The sequence below is a fragment of the Antechinus flavipes genome, chromosome 1 (genome assembly GCF_016432865.1).
Source record: "Antechinus flavipes isolate AdamAnt ecotype Samford, QLD, Australia chromosome 1, AdamAnt_v2, whole genome shotgun sequence".
In the NCBI taxonomy this organism is placed as follows: Eukaryota; Metazoa; Chordata; class Mammalia; order Dasyuromorphia; family Dasyuridae; genus Antechinus; species Antechinus flavipes.
Genome location: NC_067398.1, coordinates 369986345 through 370012846, shown reverse-complemented (window position 1 = coordinate 370012846; position 26502 = coordinate 369986345).

Sequence of the window (26502 nt, the reverse complement as noted above, 5' to 3'; positions counted from 1 at the left end):
TACGCAAGTGCCATCTAGTGATCTTAAGTATATTTGCAAGTAGCATTAAGGAAATGCAGCATTCATGATTTAAGATTTTGTTTCAACTCAACAAATATCTATTAAATGCCTATTATTTGCAAGATATTATGCTAAGTGCTAAGAATACAAATTCAAATTAATATGTAAATTCTACCCTCAAAAAAATTTTAGCTTAATGAAAAAGAGTGACCAGATACATATAAAAATAACTAATATAATGCAAAATGTAGACTACAAAGGAGAATTATAAAGAAAGTGGTATTGTCTGCACCTTTCCTTTGTACCAGGAAAGAAATATCAAATACTAGGAAGGAAAAAATCACTTCTAGCTTAGGGATAGAAGTAGTGAGGGAAAAGAGAATCAAGAAAATTTTCATAAAGGAAATAACATCAAAATTGGATCTAAAAGAAGGGGCGGATTTCAATGGATAGAGATGAGGGCTGGGTAACTAAGGTCTACTCCTAGGATGCAGGATGTATGCACAAAGGCATGAAGAGAGTCAAACTGAGGTTAAAGCACCAGGAAAAGTGCAGTTTTTTGGGATGCAAAATATATGAGCAATGTGAGATAAGGTTGAAAAGGTAAATGAGAGGCAGGATTTGAGAAGGTTTTAAATGAAAGAGAGCATTTACTTTATTCTTAATAAAATGGGGGACCACTGCAGGTTTTGTTTGTTTGTTTTTAACAGAGTTCTAATGTAATCAAAGTGAGAACAGTAGGAAGATACTGTTGCTCGTTTAAAAATATTTTTCTTATTTTAAACAGGTAATGTTTCATATTTGCCTTTTGGGAGGATACCAATTCTTTCTTCCATTTATTTCTCTTTGATCAGGAGAGAACTAGATTAGCTTATATACTCTTTGTTAAATGGAATCTAGTTTCTTTTGTCTGTGTGTACTTCTGATTTGAAAAACCATTGGCAGGACTAAGAAAAGGAAATAAGGTCACAGTGGCAGACACTGAATGAAAGTTAGAGTCCTTTAATGACTTACCAATTACCTATAAAATACATTCCTTAGCCTAGCATTTAAGGCACTCCAGAATCTTACTGCAATCTAATTTTCCTTTTTTTAATTATATTTTACTTTTTTCAAGTAGTAAAAATCTACCTCATCATCCTCTCACCTTGACATTCCCTTTTCCCACTGAGAACAAAAGAAAAACAAAATCTTTGTTTAAAAAAAATGTAGTCAAGCAAAACTAATCTCATGATGCACTTCATCTTTCTATGAGAAGGTGGGCAGAATGTTTCATCATCAGTCCTCTGGAATTGTGCCAACCAAATTTTCTAACTTTATCTCCCACTATATTCTGTACAAAACTTACAATCCTATCAAATGCTCTACTCACTATCTGTGAAACACATGCTATACATTCCTACCTTCACATCTTTCCTAAGGCTATTATAACATCTAGTGAAAAATCTATTCCATACTTCCCAGTCTACACAGATGCCTTCTTTCTTTGAGGTCATATCAAATCTCAACTGCTACTCTAGCCTACAGTGATTTATCTCTCCTCTGAATTCGTTTATACCAATCATTTGCAGCATAAGCATGTGTAATCTTATAGTATTTTTTATTGTTGCCTATTACATTAGTATTTAGTTTTTCATATGTGTTAATTTTTCCAGCAAGAGAAGATCTTGAGTTCTTTGAAAATAAAGATAGCATATAACTATATGTTCCACAAAGCCTAAAATAATGTTGGGTTAGAGAGTAGGAGTTCAAAAAATCATTGTTGAACAAATAAATTCCTCCTTTCTGGATCATAAGGAAAACTATAACATTTAAGATGTGTGTATATATTATGGTGAAAGTCTGAGTTTCAATCCTAGTCCTGCTACTCTCTATTTGGACAGATTCACATACTTCCCCAGGACTTCAGTTTCTTCACTGGAATCTTTTTGAACCTGTGGTTTCTTCCCATTCCAAATCTATGATTCTAAAACTATTAGAGAATCTCTCTTAATTAGAAGAAAATTATCTTAGAACATTTTATAGTATAGAACAGGGTTTCTTAAATTTTTTCTTCTTGTGACTTCTTTTGATCCCAGAAATTTTTATATAACTTTGGGCATATACATATATAAAATAAATACACAAATCAAATATTAACTGACAATAAATCATAATTTCACAGCCCCCATATGCAGTTAGGGGACCCTATGTTGAGTCACAACCCAGAGTTTAAGAAACTTTGACATAGGGAAAAGTCTCTTGACTTATATACTAGGCTCATTGTGAAGCTATAATGAAATAGTGAATGTGTAAATGTTTTGAAAAATACAAAAGTTCTATACTAACTTAAGGTTACCATATTTGACAAAGGTTTAAGTTATTTAGGACCTTCCCTGTTAGTCACACCTGCTTTTTTTTTTTTTTTGAGACAATTAGGGTTAAGTGACTTGCCCAGGTTACACAGCTAAGAAATGTTAAGTGTCCAAAAGTCAAATTTGAACTCAGGTCCTCCTGAATTCAGGTTCAGCTCACCATCCACTGTTACCATCTAATTTGCTTTTTCTTATATTTTCTGTATAATTTTGTGGATTTATTTATTCTTGCTCTGAAAATAAATTATCCTGCTGAAAGCCCAAGTTGGATAAGGTTTGGAATCAGTAAGAAAGCTTTATGTGGTTGTGGGAAATTAGGGGAATTAAAGAGAATAGGGTGGAGAGTAAAATCATCCAAGGTATTAGGTATAACTTCATCAATCTGCATTCTGAAGTAGTTTAAATTTGTGGAGCTGTAGTCAAAGAAGGTTCTTTGTAGGCAGAAAAAGCTGAATTGATTGAAGTTCCTTGCTATAGAATACTGTCTGTAGACTACACATTCTCATCCTTTGCCAGACATAATCATTAATATACAGAATGTGGTCAGAGACATCTATAGCTGACAAAAACAGAACAATCCTTGTTCCTTGGGTTGATGGATCTAGTAAAGTGGCTAATGCCTGGCTGATCTCATATCAAAAAACAAGCAGACAGAAATGAAGATTAACATAACTTCAAGCATGGTGGGAACAATCTAGGCAGTAAAATTTTGTTTGTTTGCTTTTTCCTCATACTATTCATTGATAAACTGGAGAGTAGAGGAAGTTATCTAGGATGGTGAAGGACCTTGATTTTATATTAAACGAGGATAAGATGAAGGAAACAGAGATTTTTGACTTGGAGAAAACTAAAGAGATAGGGAAGGGGGGGGGAGACATGGTATCTGTCAGAAATTGTAAAGATAATTATCTAAAATAAGAAAAATTTGATTATTCCATTTGTTCCAGATGACAAAACAGGGAACAGCAGATAGAAGTTTCAATGAGGTAAATTTGGCTTGTAAAAATTTCCTAATGATTAAAACCATATAAAAGTCTATTGGGGTACCTTACATATTGGTTATGCTGCAAAGTTTTATTTTGTTTTTCAGGATGACAACTGAGGTATTTCCAACTTTAATATTCTATAATAGTATAATGAGAAAACCAACCTTGACTCCCTGGAATCAAACTTAAGCAGAGGGAAGAAATACTTACATTATAAAATAATAAAGCTAGTTGGAAGGGAATTTAAAGATCATCATGTTCCCAAAACATATGACTTTAATCTACTTTATTCTTCTTCATACATTATAGCTTCCATACACACTAGGTTGTTTCTTGATTTTACCATGCTTTTATCTTACATCTATGCATTCAAATAAGCCATCTCCCCTACCTGAAACACAATCTTTTATCATCTTCACCCGCTGAAATCTCTCTATTCAAGGCTCAGCTTAAATGTCATCTTTTCCATGAAGTTTTCCTTAATAATACCAGATGAAAGTGATATCTCTATCATCAAATTTTCTCTAAAAATTGATCTTTTCCAATGTCCTTATCAGCCTTATATTTTCTTAATTTGTGTATCTGTCTAATCTTTACTGTTGAAGCTTCCTTAGATTTTGCTACTGTTCCTTCCATAATTTCTCAAGATTCTCATATTTAGACAAGTTGTTCTCATATTAAACCTAAATCTGTTTCCTTGTAACTTCTACACGTTATTTCTAGTTTTATTTTCTGGGTCAACAAGAATAAATTAAAACTTTCTTTCATGTGGCAATCCTTTAGATTTTTTTGACCTAAGTCTTTCAGTCTTCTCTTCTCCATACTAAACACCTAAAGTAGTATCAATAAATTCTTAGATAGCATGATATTGAATCTGCTCATGATCCTGGTTGTCGCCTTCTAATTATATTACAGAGTTGCAGTCCCCTTATAAAACATGACATCCAAAACTAAACCCAGCACTCCATATACATTCTAAGGCAGAATTTAATGGAATTATCATGATCTTATCTCTGAATATTGCACTTTTGTTTACAGCTACCAAAATTCTTCATCTTGTTGATTGTAGCCCACTTCAGCCCATTAAAATCTTTCCAAATCCTACTCTTATCATTCACCTGCTTAGCTACCATTCCCAGTTTTATGTCATATGCAACCTTGAAAGGAATGATACTTACGTGTGGTTGTGAACTTTAGAATGTGATGATGCTCAGAGAGTTGAATTTATCTTTGAGAGATGAATTATTTTGTTATAAAGTAGTGAGCACATGGGGAGGCTGAGTCTCACAGCCAGGCCACTGCTGATTATAAGCCCACTAATGGTGCAAACTATAGGAAGTATAAATTGATTGGAGCCAAAGTGCCCTCAGGCTGAGAAATACCTTATCCATGAGGGAAGTGCATATGTTTTTTGTGGGCTGCCAGGGTCCTGATTAGGCCACAAGGGACACTAAGACATTTCATAGGTTCAGGGAAAACTAGCACAGATTTAGGACCTGCCCTGTTAGTCACACTCTGCTTTTCTTATATCATCTGTATAATTTATGGATTTATTCTCTCTTGCTCTGAAAATAAATGCTCCTATTTAAAGCCCAAGTTGGATAAAGTCTGGAATTAATAAGAAAGCTTTATGTGGTTGTAGGAAATTAAGGGAATTGAAGAGAATAGGGTAGAGGATAGAATCATCCAAATTATCAGAGCAAAGGAAAGAAGGGGTAGGAGCAACCTGGAACAAGTCAAAACATTTGCAGAGTGAAAGACTGCCAAGTTTCAGTCTTCTTTGCCACAGACCTAAGAGATATGAAAGGACCTAGTTTGGTACCATAGCAAAAAATTCTTCCCAGAGATTGTTAATAAAAGAAGGGAAATAGAAAAAACTCAAAATTTGTAGAAAAAGTTGAAAGAGACTTTAGAGGACTTTGAATCAATGATCCTTAGCATATTTCACACCCAAAGCAGCTAATTTTTAACACCTCCCCTCCTTCTATACAAGTATATTATCATTACTAATCATGATATTGTGTCAAATGGTGCTAATAATTTTAAAATGATATGGACATGTTAACTTTAAAGTTTTACTGACAACTTTGAGATAATTCAGATGTTACTAAACTAACCCTGGTGGTACAGATAAGAATTATTCTGTACCCCTTCCAAAAAAAATCTATAAATATTATACCTCAAACTTGTGCACCCTTCCCAAAAACATTTCCATCTTCATTGGTTCTATGTTGCCTAATGATCCTAAATCTAATCTATGGTTATATAAGTGATTGTGTCTCTCCTCATCATCATTCTTTTTCTCCCCATGCCACCTGCCTTCTTTCACCACACCATTCCCAACCCCACACTGCTTGTTTCTGTAAACCCCTTCATCCCTTGTCCTATACCATCTATGCCATTTGCCCTCCATGCCTAATTATTAAAGTATAAATACAACCTCATTTCCTGCTGTCATAATGTTTTTTAGCAGCGAGTACTCAAAAAAATATGCCTGCCTCATTTCATAATTATATAAATTAATAATTAAAAATGAAACAAAGAATAATAATAATGGATAGAAAAGAAACATAGCCAATGAAAGTTTTCTTTTATTAAACTTCATAGATATAGACATATAGAGACAGATAAATGTGTATGTCTATCAATAATGATGCCAACTTAAAAAATACTGTTATACAAGAAGGTGAGAGAAGTAATGAATTAATATTTTAATTATATTAATGCATTTATTGAAAAAGTGAAAAATTATATCTACTTATTGGTTTGACACAATGTAAAATAATATTACATTATCTGTATCTGAGACTTAATGTCTGCACATTTGTCAATGACTTCATAAGAATTGATCCTCTTCACATATTTATGCTTAATAGACAGTACAGCCAGCTTTGTCCATCTATCTTTGTTCAGAATTGATTGAAAAATAATTTTTTAATTTTAATTTTGAAGTCTCTTTCACATGAATACCAGATCTACAATAGAAAAAGTCTTAAACATAAAAATAAACTTGGAAAAAATCTTAAAAGTCCCATTTCATTAGTGAATTTTACTATAATTCAAACATCCATAAAAGGAATAACTTAGATAAATACTAAATTATTCCAATGTTGCAACATTTTATTTCTTGATTCATTCTTTAATTTTTAAAAAAAATAACAATTTTAAAAAGAATAAATTTTATTTTAAATATACTATTCAAATTCAGTTAAAAAATATTTCATGTAATAAAATTTGCACATACCAATACCTGTTTGTTTTTCATATTTATAAGTTTCCCTTAGTTTCTGGTGGGGTTTGTATCTCTCAGTTTTCACTGTTTTACTCTTTTAAATTTTAAAAACAAAAACTCCAAGTAGTTACATAAAATAGCATATTAGATAGAATAAGTTCTAATTCTTCTTTATAAGCACTGTGCTATCATTGTTAATTGTACATCTGTTTTGTAAAGGCAGAAATATATATATATTTTTAATTTTAATTTTATTTTATTTAATAATAACTTTGTATTGACAGAATCCATGCCAGGGTAATTTTTTACAACATTATCCCTTGCACTCGCTTATGTTTCGATTTTTCCCCTCCCTCCCTCCACCCCCCCCCCAAGATGGCAAGCAGTCCTATATATGTTAAATATGTTGCAGTATATCCTAGATACAATACATATTTGCAGAACCGAACAGTTCTCCTGTTGCACAGGGAGAATTGGATTCAGAAGGTAAAAATAACTCGGGAAGAAAATCAAAAATGCAAATAGTTCACATTCGTTTCCCAGTGTTCCTTCTTTGGGTGTAGCTGTTTCTGTCCATCACGTATCCATTGAAACTCAGTTAGGTCTCTTTGTCATAGAAATCAACTTCCATCAGAATATGTCCTCATACAATATTGTTGTCGAAGTGTATAATGATCTCCTGGTTCTGCTCATCTCACTTAGCATCAGTCCATGTAGGTCTCTCCAAGCCTCTCTGTATTCATCCTGCTGGTCATTCCTTACAGAGCAATAATATTCCATAACATTCATATACCACAATTTACCCAGCCATTTTCCAATTGATGGGCATCCATTCATTTTCCAGTTTCTAGCCACTACAAACAGGGCTGCTACAAACATTTTGGCACATACAGGTCCCTTTCCCTTTTTTAGCATCTCTTTGGGGTATAAGCCCAATAGAAACACTGCTGGATCAAAGGGTATTAGGCAGAAATATATTGTGCCACAAGAGTTGGAACATAAACTATGCCTGAATCAAGCACAAAAAGAAGGCCATTAACCTTTGCTTAACTATTTCCAAAAGCAAAAAATTCACCATTTTGAAGAGACCAGCTTTAAGTATTAGAAAATTCTTGAAAAAATGGTTCACCTATGCTTTCCATCCTTTGGTTCTGGGTTTGCTTTGTCCAGTCATTTAGATTTTTAATGCTAATCCCTGTTCCATAGAGCTCTTTAAAGACAGATACCATGCTAAGTCTTTTTTTTTTCAGGTTAAACATGATTAATTCTTCCACCCATCTCATATATATGTTTTATAGACTCTTTACCATCCCAGATGTTTTCTGGATGTAGTTCAATTTGTTAATGTTCCTCTTGAAATATAGAACCCATAACTGAACAGAATATTTTAGATGTGTTCTGACCCCTGCAGACCACAGTGAGACCAGTAACTCTATGCTTCTATTTATGTAACCTAAAATTGCATTAACTTTTTCAGCAACCATATCACACTCTTGGTTTATATTGAATTTGTGGTCAACTGAATTCCCCCAGTCTTTTTTCACATACTATTAAGTGAAATCTCCCTCCAAATTGTGCTTACTTCACAGGGTTGTACTGAGGTTCAAAATTTAGAAATGGATTTAAAGAGCTATATCCAAGAATACTATTATGGCAAAGCAATTTTAAAACCTATATTCAAAACTGAACTTTATATTTATAAATCCATTTCATCTTGTTAGCTTCAGGTCATCATTCTTGCCTGTTGATATCTTACAAAATCTTATTTCTAATGCTAAGTGGATTAATTATCTCTCAAAGCTTTGGGCCAGCTACAAATTTAAGAAACATGATTTTGTCCAAGTTACCATTTTAAAAATGATTTAAAGGAGAAGGTCAGGTACAAAATCATGCACTTTTTCACTGTTATAACTTCTTCAGTGATTTCATATGCAATCATTACATTTCAACTTTGGAGATCTTTTTTCTTGTTCTAGCTAATATTTATAATTTCTGGTTGTATTTATATTGTGCTCTCATAAGATAGGGCTCTCATAATGAAAAGAAATTGAGAGTCAGAGAATGAGAGATGCTAATAATCACAAACCCTACCTGTACAGGAATGTTTGAAGACCTTTCAGAATTGCAGAGTTGGAAGTAACTGAGAGATTACCTAGTCCTTTCAAATATCTGACAATTATATAATATATCTTATACAATTATATATATACATATTTATATATATCTAACAAGTAATAATCCTTCATTTACTCAAAGATTTTGAGTGACAGGAAACCCATCAATTCCCTAAGGTATACACTCCACTTTGGGATAACTCAGTCAAACCCCTCATCCACAAGATAGTTTGTCAAATATTTAGGGAAAGCAATTATGCCCCTGTTCAACTATCCACATTTTTTTTCTCTTCTAAACTTTAGTGAATCTTCATACATCATATTAAGTCTTCAACATTTTGATCACTCTCCTCTCCACAACTCCAGGTTACCTAAACTTCCTAAAATGTGAGGTCAGTATCTTATACAACACTGACTTTATCTGAGAAGGACACAGTACAACAATCTAGTTCCTTAATCCTGAATGCTATGCCTTTTTTAATGCATTGATTGCAATCTTAAGAAAACACAGAAACTGATTTTTGAATATGGTGACAAGGAGCTCTGGAAATTATATGAAATTCATGGATTCTCATAACAACTCCAGTTATATAGATATAATTTTTTTTTTTTACTATCTAACCTTATTGAATCTCAAAATAGATCAAATTTGTGTTTGCTTTAATCATACTCAATATGCTAGTTTAATATGGATTAGATTCTGGGGGGGAAATGGGGAACATTTTATAAACTATGAAAATCCTTTATATTGGGTTAAACTGAAACAACCAGTTTTCTTACATTTCTGAATTTTCTTTTAATTTATTTGAGAGTTATTCAAAACTACTAGTTCATATAACCTGGTTTTAGGCAGGTTATCATCACATTCAGCTGTTGCAGTAAATCAATTTCTTAGAAGAGAAAAAAAAAATCTTGTAAAAGGAATCACTGGGAAACCAAATCACCTTTGCTTGGCAAACATATTTTAAAGCAAAAGTAGGAGTTAATAAAATATGGAACTCAGCAAGACTTTTTTTCAGTGTATCTTTCATATTTTGCAAGGCTTCACTCCTGACACACTGAACTTTTTCCTCCATATCAGCACCCTTCTCCACTTGTAAGTTCATCCTAGGCCTGCACTTACTTCCTCTGATTGATTGATTCCTCCCAGATCCATTTTAAGAAATATACTCAAACCAATCATGCCTTCATTCTTCTCCCACTTTTTTTTTTTTTTTAGCAACCATTGTCTTGGCATCTTCAAAGTAAAGCATGGGATTTCAAGCTCATGATTTGTGGCCAATGTTCCAAGTTGAAACCATGTGAGGGAAGAACCATTAAAATAAGCAGCATATATATTAACATTTCCATTTTCTAAATAAGGAAACTGAGACTCATAAAAATAAAATAATTTGCCATTGATCATGCCACTAATATAAAGATGGGATTTAATTAAAGGCTTCCCAAGTTTAACTCTACTACTATTTGAAAATACAAATGCTGAACTTCATATATATAATTAGTTATATAAATCACTTAATGAAATAAATATAAGCAATAGCTTTTTATTATTTTTGTTAATAAAAAATATTTCTTTTTGTGTTATTACTTATCTAATCGTAATTAAAACTATTTCATTTTTGCTTTGTATCTCCAAAGCAGAGTACATAAAATGCTTGTTGATTGAATAAATGAGTGTTTATAATATTTTCTTGTATTTTTAATTGTACTTGGGGAAAAATTTCCTACTTGAAAACAAAGATGAAATCACAATTTGGAGATACCATAATAATAATGGATTATCTATATAATATGCTTGTATTAGTTACAGAATAAGAAATGAGAACAGTTTGCAGAAATTGTCTTCACACAAATTTTAAAAAATCGATCTTAAAAGAAATCATGAAATCTTCACAGAAGGACTGAATCTCAGAGCTGGGAAGGACTTCAGAAGCCAACTAGCATAACTTGTACCTGACCAAAAACCCTTTCAACAATATGTCCTTCAAGTAGAACTTCATCCTTGCTAGAAAATTTAGCAATGCAGGGGAAACTATGACTTCTTGAGGTGATCAATACCATACCACTCTTGAACAGATCTCTTCTGTAGCAAGTATTTCCTTCTATCAATACTAAATTTATTTATTTGTATCTTATATTCACTGTTCCAATTTCTATATTCTTGAACTAATCAGAATAACTTTAATCCCTCTTCTACATGAAATATTTGCTGGTTACAACTCATCTCAGCTATTTCATCCTATCTCATGCTTATCTATGTACGTTTTTTAATTCTCCATAAAAAAAAATCCATTCATCACATAAGTAAAATCTTTGTAAAAGTTCTATTCCATTGCTTCATCATGACATATAGGAGATCATTAGATCTTCAAAGACAATACTAGAAGAATATAAACCCAAAAGTTCTAACTACCAAGTTTGAAAAACTGTCTGTGGACTAGCAAAAAAAAAAAAAAATTATCACCAAAACTTTAGTCAACTCTAAGTATAGAAAGTATACTATAGTATCAAAGAGTAGAGGGAAAAGTCACACTTTTATTGTGTGTGTGTGTGTAATTTTTCACACTTGTAATTACCATATAATCAGAGAGTACTTCAAACTCTAGAGTTATGTACAAAAATCCATAAAGTCATCAACCAAAATGGTTGAAATCTACAATAATTGCTATAACCTATCAGTCTGCTAATCTGCTATTTGTATCATTTCTTACTAAGGACAGTTCAGAAATGTCTCTTCCAAAGAAAAGATTATGTAGGTACTAATTACATAAATGGAGAACTGTATATATGACATCTATTATTTTATAGAATGAAAATTGGAGATATTTTATAACATTCTATAAATGTAGAAGACTGTGAGATATTAGATATAAATCCAACTTTTGAGTCTGAATAAATTGTGTTCAAATCCTACTTTTAAAATGTATTGATTACGTAATCCTAGGCCAGTCACTTAACCTCTAAGTGCTTCAGACAAAATTCTAAGGCTACACATTTCAGAATTATAACTAATCTGCCTTGGTAAAGAGACTTTCTTCCCTAAAAGTTTCTTTCAATTAAATCACTAGGCCAGTACCCTTCTTCTCCCCTCACAAAGGTATACAGATAGGTGTATTGTAACTTGATGCAATGTCATATTTAAATGGAATAGAATTCTGGAAGCTAAGATAGGAATACAATGTATAAGAATATGCATTATTAAAATAGATTAGTTAAAAAAGTCTAGGACATATTGAGAACATAAGTTGATATAAGGAAATCAATAAATTTGAGGGGCATGAGGGAAAGCATTTAAATGAAGGAGAAATAATAGAGGGGGAAACAGGTATGATATTGTGAGAAGAGTAAAATATGGACCATTCAAGCAGAAGTAGAATATAAATAATGAACTTGTGAAAGATTATTACAAAACTCACAGAAGTATGATATAATAGTGATGAGAAATTTCAGTTCAAAACACATTCTAAATCATTGTTCTAAAATTAAGGCAGCTGACAAATTATTTACTTCTTTTTCTGAAAACTACTTTTTTAAAATGTAGAAGCAACTTTTTTTTTTTAAACACCAAGGAGAAAGTGGTTGGTGACATATAAATAATATAAAACTTAGGAAGAAGTAAGAAACCCATTTTAGGATTGTCATATACATGAAATGAAAAGACATTCAAAGGTCATCACAAATCCTAGATTTTGAAAGAGCATATTTCAAAGACCACTTTCCAATGACCTGGTCCTATCCATTGTGAGTAAAGTTTAGAGAATTGCCTCTAATTTATGTGTGTGTGTGTTTATGTATACACATACATATACATAAATACATATGTATATCTATAGCATACACATAGGCATATACATGTGCTTATATGCCTATATGTATACACATATACATGCTCTATACATAAGGAAGATATACACACTATGTACACTCATATACACATTCATATACATATACACATGTTCACATGTACATATATCTATTTATCTTATTCTTTATTGCTACAACTATACCTATATCCACATCCATCCATCCACCTATCCATCTATCTATCTATCTATCTATCTATCTATAAATATGCAAATAACAGAAGTACCAGGAATACTTTCCTAATTCTTACTCATAATGCCTAAATAGATCCCATTTAGCAAAAAAAAAAAAAAGCTGATGATTCCATCTCAGGGTTCCTAAGATATTTCCGAGGGGCCAAGATTTCTAATGCTATTACCCATGAGCCCCCACCAATGTACTTACCTCTGATTATTGTGATAATTATATAACAATAAATATAGATAGATATTTGTGGGAAAGTGTCCTGTGAATTCACATTATTTGCTTTAAACAATAGTTCCTTCTCTATCTCAGTGAAGTATATTGGGTTTGATAATTTCATTCTTGACAGCTTTCCATTACTCTTGAATTAATTCAATCTGTTGCTGGAAGCCCTTGGTATCCCGAAATATCACTGTCCACTAGGCTCTGAGGATCACTGCCTTTCTAAAGTTGATAGTCAACATTTTCTCTGCCAAGGAGAGTCACTCCCTAGAGCTACTTTTTCCTTAAGGTGGATATCATATTTGTCTGCGTTTTCTATGTTTGTCCTTAACGTGTTTCTCTCTGTATCTTAATGGTCTCATTTCTCTGATGATATTTTCAATGGAAAATATAAGAGAGGAGAAAGAGGAAGAAATTCTCTTCTCTTCCCAAGAATAAGTACCTCTCAGGGTTTGCTGTACTAGAATCTTCAACTCCATAACTGATATGGTCCCTTAAGAAATGGAGACCTGATTAAATTCTTCCATTTTAAAGCTTCAGGAGGTGTGAATAACCTGTTTAGCTAGTCAATCACTATTTTTTCTCTTCCTGACCCAGTAAATAAAGCAATCTTGTTTACCCACCATATCAACTTATTAATTAATTTTGTAACTTAAAGAGGCATTTTCAACTCACAAAAAGAGTCAGAGAAAAGAATATTTTGTTAATTGAGGCTTTGGAAATAGATGTCTACCTCTTAGAAAGCAAGAGTAGGTGATTGAGCTTTGTCTTCTCTGCTTCTGCCAGCTTCTTGAGGTCCTTCTGAAGGTGTCTTGGTTTCTGTTGGGGAGGCAGGAGGACTGGCACCACTTCTCTGGTCTTCCCTAGTTCTGATTTTGGTGGAGCTTGTCCCAGCTTATATGGGCTCTTATCAAAAGTGTGAATCTTGTAGAACTATAGTAAGTACTAAGTACATATACTGAAATAGAAAACTGTAAAATACCATGCTAAATAATCATTGTCTCTATCAATTCCACTGACTTAGCACCTTGTTTCAATCCTTTGTTTCAAGTTCAGGCCCATAACATTTGAGGGTAAGTATAAAAAAGTAGTATGGTACTGTATAATAAGAGTATCTAAGGGTGTTAAAAGACAGAACATGTTTATTTTGGCAATAAATGTTAAGGGTGATCATCATCACCATCACCACCACCACCACCACAAAGGAGTGTATAGTAATGAAAGGGCCAAGAGAAAGTTCAAATAAGAGCTAAATATGCTCCTCATGCATAGGTAGATAATAATTAACAATGGTAAGAAGAAAACACTATTAATTATCTTATTTGTTTTCTCTACCAGTCTTCAGACTACTAAAACACCAAAAATGAATAATAGACATTGAAACCCAATGCAAGTGAAAAGGCAAAAAGAAAATATAGTACCTGATACTCCTCAAGAATTCAAGTTGTCTATCTTGCACACACAAAAAAAAAAAAAAAAAAAAAAAAATCAACAATTTAATTGGCAAGCAAAGATGAAAGTGGAATTGTGTCCCCAAAGAACATAACTTTTAGTGAGAGAGAAAAGAGGTATAAATATAAGAATATACAAAATACAGAAATAGTGGTCAGCATAAGGAGCTCCCAGACAAGGAAAGTCTCTTTACTAATGCAGATTGGTCTCATATCTATTATTTAAATTCTTATAGAAATGCCTAGAATATTAAGAGGTTATGGAATTTGCCAAGGGTTACACAGACAAAAGAAAGATTTGAATCAAATCTCTGGTTCTAAGGCTGGCTATCTATCTAGTGTGCAACTCAGCTCATACAAAATTTATATGAAATAACTATAAGGAAATTGGGGAGAGGCAAAAGATACTAGTTAGGTAAAGGGAGAACTGGGAAAGGCAAGTATAGAAAACCTAGTTTAAGCAGAGTGAAGGAAATAAGGAGTTCAGGGAGCCAAAAGAGAGAAAGCAATGCTTTCTAGGTATAGGAGATGGCCAGGGCAAAGGCACAGAGATGGAGAATTGAGTGTCATGTGTAAGGAATAACAGTAGAAAGATCAATTTAGCTGTATCTTAGAATGTGTGAGGGTAAGTAATATATTTTATTATATATTATAAAAATAGAAAAATAGGTTGAAGCCAGGTTGAGCTAATGATGACAGTGATGAGCTGATGAAGAATAAAATGAGCAGAACCAGAAGCATAATTTAAACAATAATAGCAATATAATAAAGACAAACTTTGAAAGTTGTAAGAACTTTGATCTATACAATGATCACTTCCATGATTCTAGAGAATTGACAATGAAGCATATTATTCAAATGACAGAGAAGTGATGCATTCAGAATGCAGAATGAGTTTTTTTTTTGTTTTTTTTTTTAACATGGCTACTGAAATAATTTCTTTTGCTTGATTATGCATATATTACAAAAATTTTGCTTTTCTTTCTTTAATGGGATTTGGAGTGGAATCGAGAAAACAGAGATTTCTGTTAATTAAAAAACTTTAATTTAAAATATGCCAGAGGAGTTAATAATTGATACTAGATGTAATAGGGAGCCAATGGAGTTTATTGGATAGGAAAGCAACATGTTTGCACTTGTTCTTTAGGAAAATTAATTGGCACCTGTGTGGAGACATTGACGACCCCTGAGTCAAAGAGACCAATTAAGAGTCTACTGAAATAGTATGGGAATGAGGTAATCGAGACCGAATTAGATTAGTGACCATGTGAGAAAAGTGAAGAGGACAGATATGAAAGAGGATGTGGAGATAGAACTGGCAACTGATTGAATATATGTTGGTAAAAGAGTACAAGGAATTAAATATGGCCAATAAAGAGAATCTGATTCAGATGAAAGATGGTGGTGCCCTTGACAGAAATAGAGATTTTTAGAAGATAATTTGTTTTTCTTTGGATATGTAGAGTTTAAAATATCCATTACCCATCCTGTTAGAAATGTTCAATATCAATAGGTAGTTGTTAAATACAGGATTGGAGCTCAAGAGAGATTATGGCAGAATTGAACCTGGTACTCCAAATGTGGTCTGATGAGGGTATAATACAATGGATCTTTCAAATGACTAATGCAGAAAACTAAATTTCTCTAAATGCAGCATGATTACATTAATCTTATTTTTTCAACTGCCATATTATGCTGCTAACTTCCACTGAGCTGGTAGTCTGAGCCCTAGATATTTTTCTAATGAACTGTTAGCTATCCATTCCTCCCCTATATTATCTTTATGAAACTAATTTCTTAAATTCAAGTGTCCACTTCATTTATGTATATGCATATGTATGTATGTGTATGAATTCCATCCAAAATGACAAAAACAAACATAAATATCTATTCATTCACTAGGTCTAACTAAATTTACCCACTTATGCTATCATCTAGCCATCTTAACCATAAAAATCTCATGAGAGAATTTGAAAAATGTTTTTCTAGAGACTGTTGTGCCTATAGCATTCCCTTTATTTATCAATCTATTAACTGTCCAAAAAGAAAATGAATTTAGTTTGGCATCATTTGTTGTTGTCAACTAAAACATATTAATAATAGAAACTTGATTGAATGATTGTTATTGATGAAGCCACAGTGATCATTTCTTCCTTTTCTAGATGTACACTAAGCATCCTTAATAAAATGCATTCTAAGAATCTTGGTCACAAATCTACAAATCACAACTCCACTCTCATGCCTTTGTTTCTTTCTTTTTTTTTTTTAATAATACCCTTTTATTTTTAAAATACATGCAAAGATAGTTTTCAACATTCATCCCACAAAACCCTGTGTTTTAAATTCCTCTCCCTTCCCTCTCCTTTCACCTCCCCCAAATATTAAGCAATCCAATATATGTTAAACATATGCAGTTCTTCTATACATATTTCAGCGATCATTATTATGCTGCACAAGAAAAATCAGATTAAAAAGAAGAAAAATGAAGAAGGAAAAAAGCAACATAACATAACATAACAAAACAAGATGAAAATATTATGTTGTGATCCACACTCAGTCCTCACAGTCCTCCCTCTGGGTGCAGATAGTTCGTTCTCTCCATCAAAAGACCATTTGAAGTGGCCTGAATCATCTCATTGTTGCAAAAAACCACATTCATCAGAATCGATAATCACATGATCTTGTTTTTGTCATGTACAATGATCTCCTGGTTCTGCTCATTTCACTCAGCATCAGTTCATGTAAGTCTCTCCAGGCCTCTCTGAAATCATCCTGCTGATCATTTCTTATAGAACAATAATATTCCATAACATTCATATACCATAACTTATTCACTGATGGGCATCCACTCAGTTTCCAATTTCTTGCCACAACAAAAAAGGCTGCTACAAACATTTTGTTTCCCACCTTTCTTTTCCCACCTTTAAGATCTCTTTGGGATACAGGCTCAATAGAGACACTAATGTATCAAAGGGCATGACTATTTTGATAGCCTTTTGGGCATAGTTCCAAATTGCTCCCCAGGATGGTTGGATCAGTTCATAACTCCATCAACAATGTAGTAATGTCCCAGTTTTCCCACATCTCCTCCAACATTTATCATTTTCTTTTCCTGTCCATTTAGCCAATCTTAGAGGTATATAGTAATACCTCAGAGTTGTCTTAATTTGTCTCTCTTATCAATAGTGATTTAGAGCATTTTTTTCATATGACTAGAAATGGTTTTAATTTCTTTATCTCAAAGTTTTCTGTTCATATTCTTTAATCATTTATCAGTTGGAGAATGGTCATGTCTTTCCTTCAAAATCAGCATACTTACCTTTACCCTTCAGACTTCTAATCTCTATCATCTCAAAGATCATTAAAAATACATCAGACATCACATTCACCAGTACTTGTTGTTCTTGTTGCTTTTATTGATCTTGTTTTAGTACCCTGGCATATAAATCATCCAAGCCTGATTACTTTAATTCATCAAGAGCAGATAGACATAATCTCTCTACTTATTTTGGTCTCAGCTCCTTATTAGCCATTTCATTTATGCCAAAGACTTTTTTCCTTGGCAGGAAGAAAGAAAGCAAAATAAGAATCAAGTAGTTCTCCCTTCTTTCTCTTCTTTTAACATCAATATATTAGCACTAAGCAGTGATCTTCTCCCTTTTTTCATTAATCAGATATTTGTTGTCTATTATGTGTCAGTAGGTCTTGCTCTTGCCATTGATAGAGCTTTTTAGAATATCTTTTTTTTTTTTGGTTCTAAATATTCCTACCCTGCCTCAGTTCATTCTAAATTTTAGTATTCTGAATATTCTACCAGTACTATGGTAGACTTTCATGTACAGACTTGATTACCTCATTTTTAAAGGTATATAAATATACTTTATTTAGATTTTTAAAACTACAGGTCTTAAAAAAACCTGTGCTAATTGGTAAATTCCCTACTTATGCCAGATTTTAATGATCATCTTAAATGTTTAAATATTTCATTGATGCTTTTGTTTTTATACAATTCATTTCTGAATGTGCCACTATTACCTTCAACTATCAAATATGCCATACTAGTAACAAAGAAAAAATATCATTAAGCAATAAGTAATTACAACTAACAATTACAGTATATAAAATGCTGTACTCAATTTCCCATGTCTCGCCTGATATAATAGTTAGAATTTATATAGAGCTTTAAGACATAATGCTGGAGAAACTGAGCAAGACAGAGATTAGAGAACAATTTAATAGTTTATTAAATGGAGAGATTTACTGGGACCAAATGATCCATGTTTGGTCCCAGGGCTGAACAAGATTATGGTGTCAAAGAATCCAGCCCTGAATGTTGAACAGCAAGACTCTTTTATAGGATAACAAGAACAATGACATAATGGGGAAGGTACCTGGATGGGGATAACCTAATGGGGAGAGGCACCTAGGATGACATAATGAGGGAGATACTGCAAAGGTAACTGATATTCTAATGATGTCTAAAATGGATAGACCTTTATCCTGTCAAACATTAAGAAGGAATGATTATAATCTAAAGATATAAAACCTTTATCTCATCAAACATTAAGAGGGAAAGGTTATAACCTGAGGCAGAGTAACTAAATAGGACAATTAGAGAAACTGGGTCAGGACATTAAAAGGGAATTGTAGTACAACAAAGGCTTACAAAAGTACCTTATAAAAACTATCACATTTGATCCCCAAAACAACCCTGAGAGAAAGGTAATATTGTTATTCTAATTTTACAGATGAGGAAACTGAGACAGAGATTTGTCATTTGTTGTTGGTTTTCTCTAAGTGACTTGCCCAAAGTCACATAGCTAACTAACATCAAACCAGATTTGAACTCAGGGATTCTTGACTTCAGATCCAGCAAGCTATTATTCATTGCATCAATTTGCTGCCTCATATAAGTTCATCCATAAAAGTCTTCTCATGTATCTTTGATCTATCTTATGGACCAATTTGTTCATTGTCCTCCTTATGTCCCAGAAGCACTTCCTTTGTTAATATTCTTCCAAAAATGGAGTACTTTGATTAAGTCCCTAACCTAATGCTTTTGTGTTTTAAACTGTCCAAAAGGAAAATACCCATCTTTGCATTTTGTTTGTTTCCCAAAGAAACTGTGCAGATTAATAAAAGGTTCTGTTTTGAAGGATTTTGAAGGATTGGGACTTTAAGAAATGCTTTGTGCACTAGCTCCATGGGCTCAGACTCAAAGAGAAATAGAAATCACCAAACTGTAAAGATCCCTGTGACATTGACTTAAGTTTAAAAAGTAATATCTTTGTTTTATTATATTTTTATTAATTTTGATAAAATTTTATTTATTTTGTTAAATAATTCCCATTTACATTTTAATCTGTTTGAACCATGTTCTAGAATGTTGTAGGCTGTGTATTTGAAATCTCTGTAGTTGAATACTTAGGTCACTAGGGATGATCAGTGTCTTTTTGTTTGTTTAACCATACAAAGACAAAAAGACTCAGCCATTTTCTAATAGGACTAGACACTGAAGATCAATATCTATGGATACACCATGATAGGATGACAACCTCTAAGAATAAAAGAATGGATCTAAGAGTACCCTGCAAGAGAACAATTTAATCAGTGAAATCAAGCTCAAATTTCCTTTACTGGAGAATTTCTACTAAGGTCACACTTTTTACAGTTTCCTTCAAAGCTAGGATGGGTTATTCCTATATGTCTTAAAATTGTCAGATCTCATTGAAAAATGAAAAATGCAGTAAATCACCTAGATGTTTTGTCTACTAGTGGTAAACATCCAGTCATTTCCAGATAAATGGATATTTGGCCTTGTGTAGATGAGCCTTCTGGATGACTGGATGATTTTTTTTTTCTTTCCAAATGTTTGGTGACTTGAGATGGTCAGATGCTGAGTTTGCTCCCAAAATAAATGGGAATAGCCACTGTCAAGAGTAAGTAAAAATGACAATCTCTTTGTTTGTTTGTTTTCTCCAAGCCCTAGCCACCAATAAAATGTCAATATTCAGTTACAAAATAATGCAAGATAAGAAGCTGCTATCTTATTTTATAAACTCAAATGCAACTGTATTTAGAATAACACATATGCTTATCAAGATTTTATTTGGTAAACAGGTAAAGTAATAAAGTAACATATAAAGAAGATTTGATAATATGTGAACATTGGTCTACAAAAATTATTCTAGGAGAATAAATTGGGTTACAGTCATTTTAGGAGTTCAAGTTGGCTATCCATTGGCAACAAGATTGACTTTGGACTCAATACTATGTGTGTATTTCTCCTAATGAACAATGTACTAGTAAAATATAGAGTTTTGTTATTTATCCAAGGGAATAAGGATGTATTCTGAATTGATTACCAATTGTCTGGTAGTAACAATGCCAAATAAATGATCTGTTCCTCACTATCACACAAAAACTTTTCCATTTTAATGTGCTTTAGTGCACAGATGTGCAATTTTTCTTTTTTTATAATGAAAGCTTTTGGTGTTGACATCCTGAGATTTCAACTCAAATATATTAATAATACCAACTGAATTGAATAATCACTACCATATATATCATCATGAGTTCTGTCAATACCTTTACCCCTGCTTTTTAGCTCTCTTTTATAAGCAACTTGAGAACAGTAGATATCTTTTTTTTTTATTTGTATTCTTGGTACTTAATTAAGTAACTATCACAAAGGAAGAGTTCCATAAATAATTATTGACTTGTTTCTAGAATTACAGTTAATTTCTAACTAGACTTTCAGATTTTTAGGGGCAGGAATCACATATTAATTCCTTTTGATAGGTGGAGCACTGAACTTGGAATCAGGAAGACAGCTTTCTTATATAAGTCCTTAAGACTTATTAACTGTGGTTGTGAATAAGACACTTAATCTCTCTTAGCCTCAGTTTTCCCATCTATAACCTAAGCATAATAATATCATCTACTTCACAGAGTTGTGAGATCAAATGAGAGTATATATGTATAACACTTTGCAAACATCAAGTGCTATGTAAATGTTAACTATTATTAACACTCTTCCTATATGCTCATATTTCTTATATAACCCTCACATAGTGATCAGCTATTGAACTCAGTGCAAGTTTAGTTTTGCGTTATTAATCTTTTGATAGTCCAGCATTTGGCCAAGAAAAAAAATTACACACACACACGTGTATATACCTATATAGATATGTGCACATATATACATACATGTATACAATGATATATGAGTAGTATAGACAATAAATACTCTGGAATTTAGAGGGGGGAAAAATTTATGGATTGGAATAGTATATGGAAATTTCAAGGAGAAAGAAGTACTTAAGCTGGGCCTTGAAGGATGAGTAAGCTTTTTACGAATTTATCTAAGTAGGCAGGTCATTCAGGAATATAGACAAGGTCACAGAGGTGAAAGAAAAGGCTAAAATGCTTAAAAATTAGTAGAGAGATCTTCATGGCTGGAATGATCACTGCTATATCCATCTGAATCTTTCATTCTTCTACTTCTAGCCCATTAGGATTTTGACTCTTGCTATAACCTCATATACCACAACTCCTATTTTCTCAAAATGATCCCTTCATAGTCTCTAATAAAATCTATCTAATCTTTAGAAAGCATCTTTTCTATCAGGAGTTCTTGGGCCATTCAAAACTCCCAGAGCCTGAACAAATCCCACCTAACTCCCATAGTAGCTAGTGCCCACTAAAAGAAAAGAAAAATTTCTCTCCTAGCTGTAGCACATAATCACACTTTACACTAACAACCCCTTAGCAAGTTCTGAGAAATTCAAAGTGACAGTGCTAAAAGCCTCTAGAGGTTGACTACAAAAACAAATGGGGAAGAAAGCTCAACCCATCCTTTATTGACACCCCCAGTCCGTTGACCCAGGACAGCCTCATTTAGACAGCTTAGTATTTCACTTATTTACTGCATAGGGGTGGTAGGTGGCAGCCACCAATCAGGAGAGTGGGATCTCAGCCTCTGGCAACAAAATAGAGGGTGTTCTGTCTTCTCGAAGCTTTGTATTCTCCTAGGAGCAAAGAAGATAAGCCATTGGCATTCTTTTCAGTTCTCAAACAACCAAAGAAAATGACAAGTATTTCCTTTTTCTGCACAAATTAAACAATATTTTTGGGGCCTCCAAAGAGATGTCATTCTAGTTGGAATAAAAAATGGCTAATATTTGCATGGTGCTTTACAGCTACAATGCACATTACATACCTAATTATATGTGATGCTTCCAATAAACTAGTTCATAGCACAAATATTATTTAATCATCATTTTACAGACAAGGAAACTGAGGATTTGTCAGATTAAGAAATTTTCCCCAAGGAAACCTAGCTAATAAATATAACAGACCTAGATCCCAAGTCTAATGTCTTGGCTGCATGTCTGCTTTGGGGAGGATAATTTCTATTATGTGATACTTTCATCTTGCCACTTCCTCTAGACAGAAAACATTTTTAAAATAAGTGGGTTTAATTCAGGTATACTTCGTTGGTTTCTATAATAGAGAATTAAGTCAGAATATTTTCTCCCAAACAAAAATATGTCTATATGGTCCTACTTTTCTAGAAATAATGACTTACATTTATATAGCACAATGAGGTTTATAGAGTATTTTACCTACATTATTTCATTTTATTGTCATAAAACTCCCACAAGGTAGCACAGGAGTTTTTGTAATTCTTGTTCTGGATTGATGGTGGTGGTAGTGGTGGTGGTGATGGTGTTAGTGGTGGTGATGGTCCAGTACATTTTTGTGATTTTATATAAGTAATTTTTACCAAACTTCCCTCTACTAATGCTAACTGACCAATGTTAGAGAATTACCTAGGGACTGTGAGATTAATTGACTTGTCCAGTGACATGGCCTTTATATTTCAGAGTCAATTACTGAACCCAGGTAACATTTTCCTGATTCAGAAACCAGTATCTATAATACTGCTTTGGCTTTTTTTTTTTTTTCCTATTATAGCTTTTTTATTTACAAGACATATGCATGGGTAATTTTTCAGCATTGACCCTTCTGTTCCAACTTTTGCCTCCTTCCCCCCACCCATTCCCCTAGATAGCAGGTAGTCCCATACATGTTAAATATGTTAAAGTATACGTTAAATGCAATATATGTATACATATTTATACAATTATCTTGCTGCACAAGAAAAATTAGATTTAGAAATAAGGTAAAAATAACCTGAGAAAGAAAACAAAAATGCAAGCAAACAATAACAGAAGGAGTAGAAGAGCTATGTTGTGGTACACACTCATTTCCCTAGTTCTCTTGCTGGGTATAGCTGGTTCTCTTCATTACTGAACAATTAGAACTGATTTGGTTCATCTCATTGTTGAAGAGAGCCACATATATCAGAATTGATCATCATGGTATTATTGTTGAAGTGTATAATGATCTACTGGTTCTGCTCACTTCACTCAGCATCAGTTTATGGAAGTCTCTACAAGCCTCTCTGTATTCATCCTGCTAGTCATTTCTAACAGAACAATAATATTTCATAACATTCATATACCACAATTTATTCAGCCATTCTCCAATTGATGGGCATCCATTCAATTTCCAGTTTCTTGCCACTACAAAAAGGGCTGCCACAAATATTTTTGCACATGTGGGTCCCTTTCCCTTCTTTAATATCTCTTTGGGATATAAGCCTAGCAGTACTACTGTTGGATTAAAGAGTATGCACAGTTTGATAACTTATTGAGCATAGTTCCAAATTACTTTCCAGAATGGTTGGATGAATTCACAACTCCACCAACAATGCATCAGTGTCCCATTTCCCCTCCATTCCCTCCAACATTCAGCATTATCTTTTCCTGTCAGTCCTAGCCAATCTGAGAGGTGTGTAGTGGTATTTCAGTTGTCTTAATTTGCATTTCTCTGATCAATAACGATTTGCAGCATCTTTTCATATGGCTAGAAATAGTTTCAATTTCTTTTATCTAAAAATTGTCTATTCATATCCTTTGACCATTAATTAATTGGAGAATGGCTTGATTTCTTATAAATTAGAATCAATTCTCTATATATTTTGGAAATGAGGTTTTTATCAGAACCTTTGACTGTAAAAATGTTTTTCCAGTTTATTGCTTCTCTTCTAATCTTGTCTGCATTAGTTTTGTTTGTATAAAAACTTTTTAACTTGATATAACCAAAATTTCCTATTTTGTGATCAATAATGATCTCTAGTTCTTCTTTGGTCACAAATTTCTTCCTCCTCCACAGGTCTAAGAGGTAAGCTATCCTATGGTCTTCTAATTTATTTATAATCTCATTCTTTATACCTAGATCATGAACCCATTTTGATCTTATCTTTGTGTATGGTGTTAAGTGTGGGTCAATGTCTGGTTTCTGCCATACTATTTTCCAATTTTCCCAGCAGTTTTTATCAAACAGTGAATTCTTATCCCAAAAGCTTGGGTCTTTGGGTTTATCAGACACTAGATTGTTATAGTTATTGACTATTTTGTCCTGTAAACCTAACTATTCCACTGATCAACTAGTCTGTTTCTTAACCACTTTGACTTTTATAACAGGTACTATTATTCCAATTTTACAAAGAAGAAAATTGAGGATCACAGATATTTAAATCCTTGTCCATGAATGCACAGCGAGTAACTGTGAGAAAAGGGGTTGTACTCTAGTCTCTCTCAATTTCATAGCTAATTTTTTCCAACCCCACCATACTCTCCTAGTGAAAATAATATGGTATTCTGGGTAAGCAAAGTCCACTGATAATCCAAAAGACTCCTTTTAGTAACTAATTGTATTGAATAAGAAGAAAGGGTCTTGAAGACCAAGAGTATGAATACCCTTGATAGAACATCTCTGACAGATAATCCATCATCTTCCAAATGGAGACTTTCAATAATGGAAAAGCTTCAGTGTTATGAGATAGCCCATACTATTTCTGGATAACTCTAATTGTTAGGAAATTTTTCCTAAATTGAGCTGAAATATACCCAATTTCAGTGAATTACTTATAATTTTGCTTTCTGGGTGAAGGCAGAAAGTCTAATCCAATCTACCTTCTATGTGGCATTCTCTGAAACACTGAAAGACAGTTTTTAAGAGTCCTATTTCTTCTCTTCTCTTGGCTAAGGATCTACATTCCCTTTAATTTTATGATCTATTTGAGGTTCTTCATTGTGGTGGCTACCTTCTTTTGAATATACCATGAATTATCATTGTCTTAAAGATGATGCCCAGACAACTCTTAAAGAATACAAGTTGCAATTTAATTTAATAAACATGCATTAAGCACCTTCTATGTGCCAGGCACTATGTTAAGTGCTAGGGGTACAAATAAGAAAAAAAAATGTAAAAGACAGTTCTTTCCCTTCTAAAGAAGAAGACAGCACATAAAATGAAGCTGGAAAGGGAATAGGGTGACACAAAATGGAAAAGGGAAGGGAAGGGGTTCATCTTGTTATTTGAAGTTAAAAACAAGAAGGGCTGCAATTAAAAATTGGAGCAAGTTGCAAAGTTCAAATGCTTCCCTCTATAAAGGAAAATTTTTAGGAGAATTTAATACTCAATTCTCCACCCTTCCAAGCAGAGATACTAGTAGTAAGAATTCCCTCCTAAGGAACCTAAACCAATGAAATAAGAAATTTGGACACAAAACAAGGAAGATAACAGCTTTTGGGGATTGTGCTGCTAACTCATTCAACTTAATGTCCACTAAAACCCCAAGTATTTTTTTTTCCTTAACCACTTCTCTATTTGTGTTATTTTTATTCAGTCATGTACAACTTTTCATGACCCCATGTTCAATAGAGGTTTCTTGGCAAAGATATTGAAATGGTTGTCATTTCCTTCTCCAATAGATTAAGGTAAATAGATGTTAAATGACTTGGTCAAGGGTCACACAGCTTATAAGTGTCTGAGGCTGGATTTGAACTCATCTTCCTAAGTAAACCCCAGAGCTCTACCCACTGAACCACTGTCCCAAGTCTCTAGCATATCTCTATTCTTCTGCATTTATATAGTTGATTTTTTAAACTTAAACATAGAATTTCATATTTGTTCCTTATCTAATTTCAACTCATTAAAAATAATCTATCATTCAGCCATTGA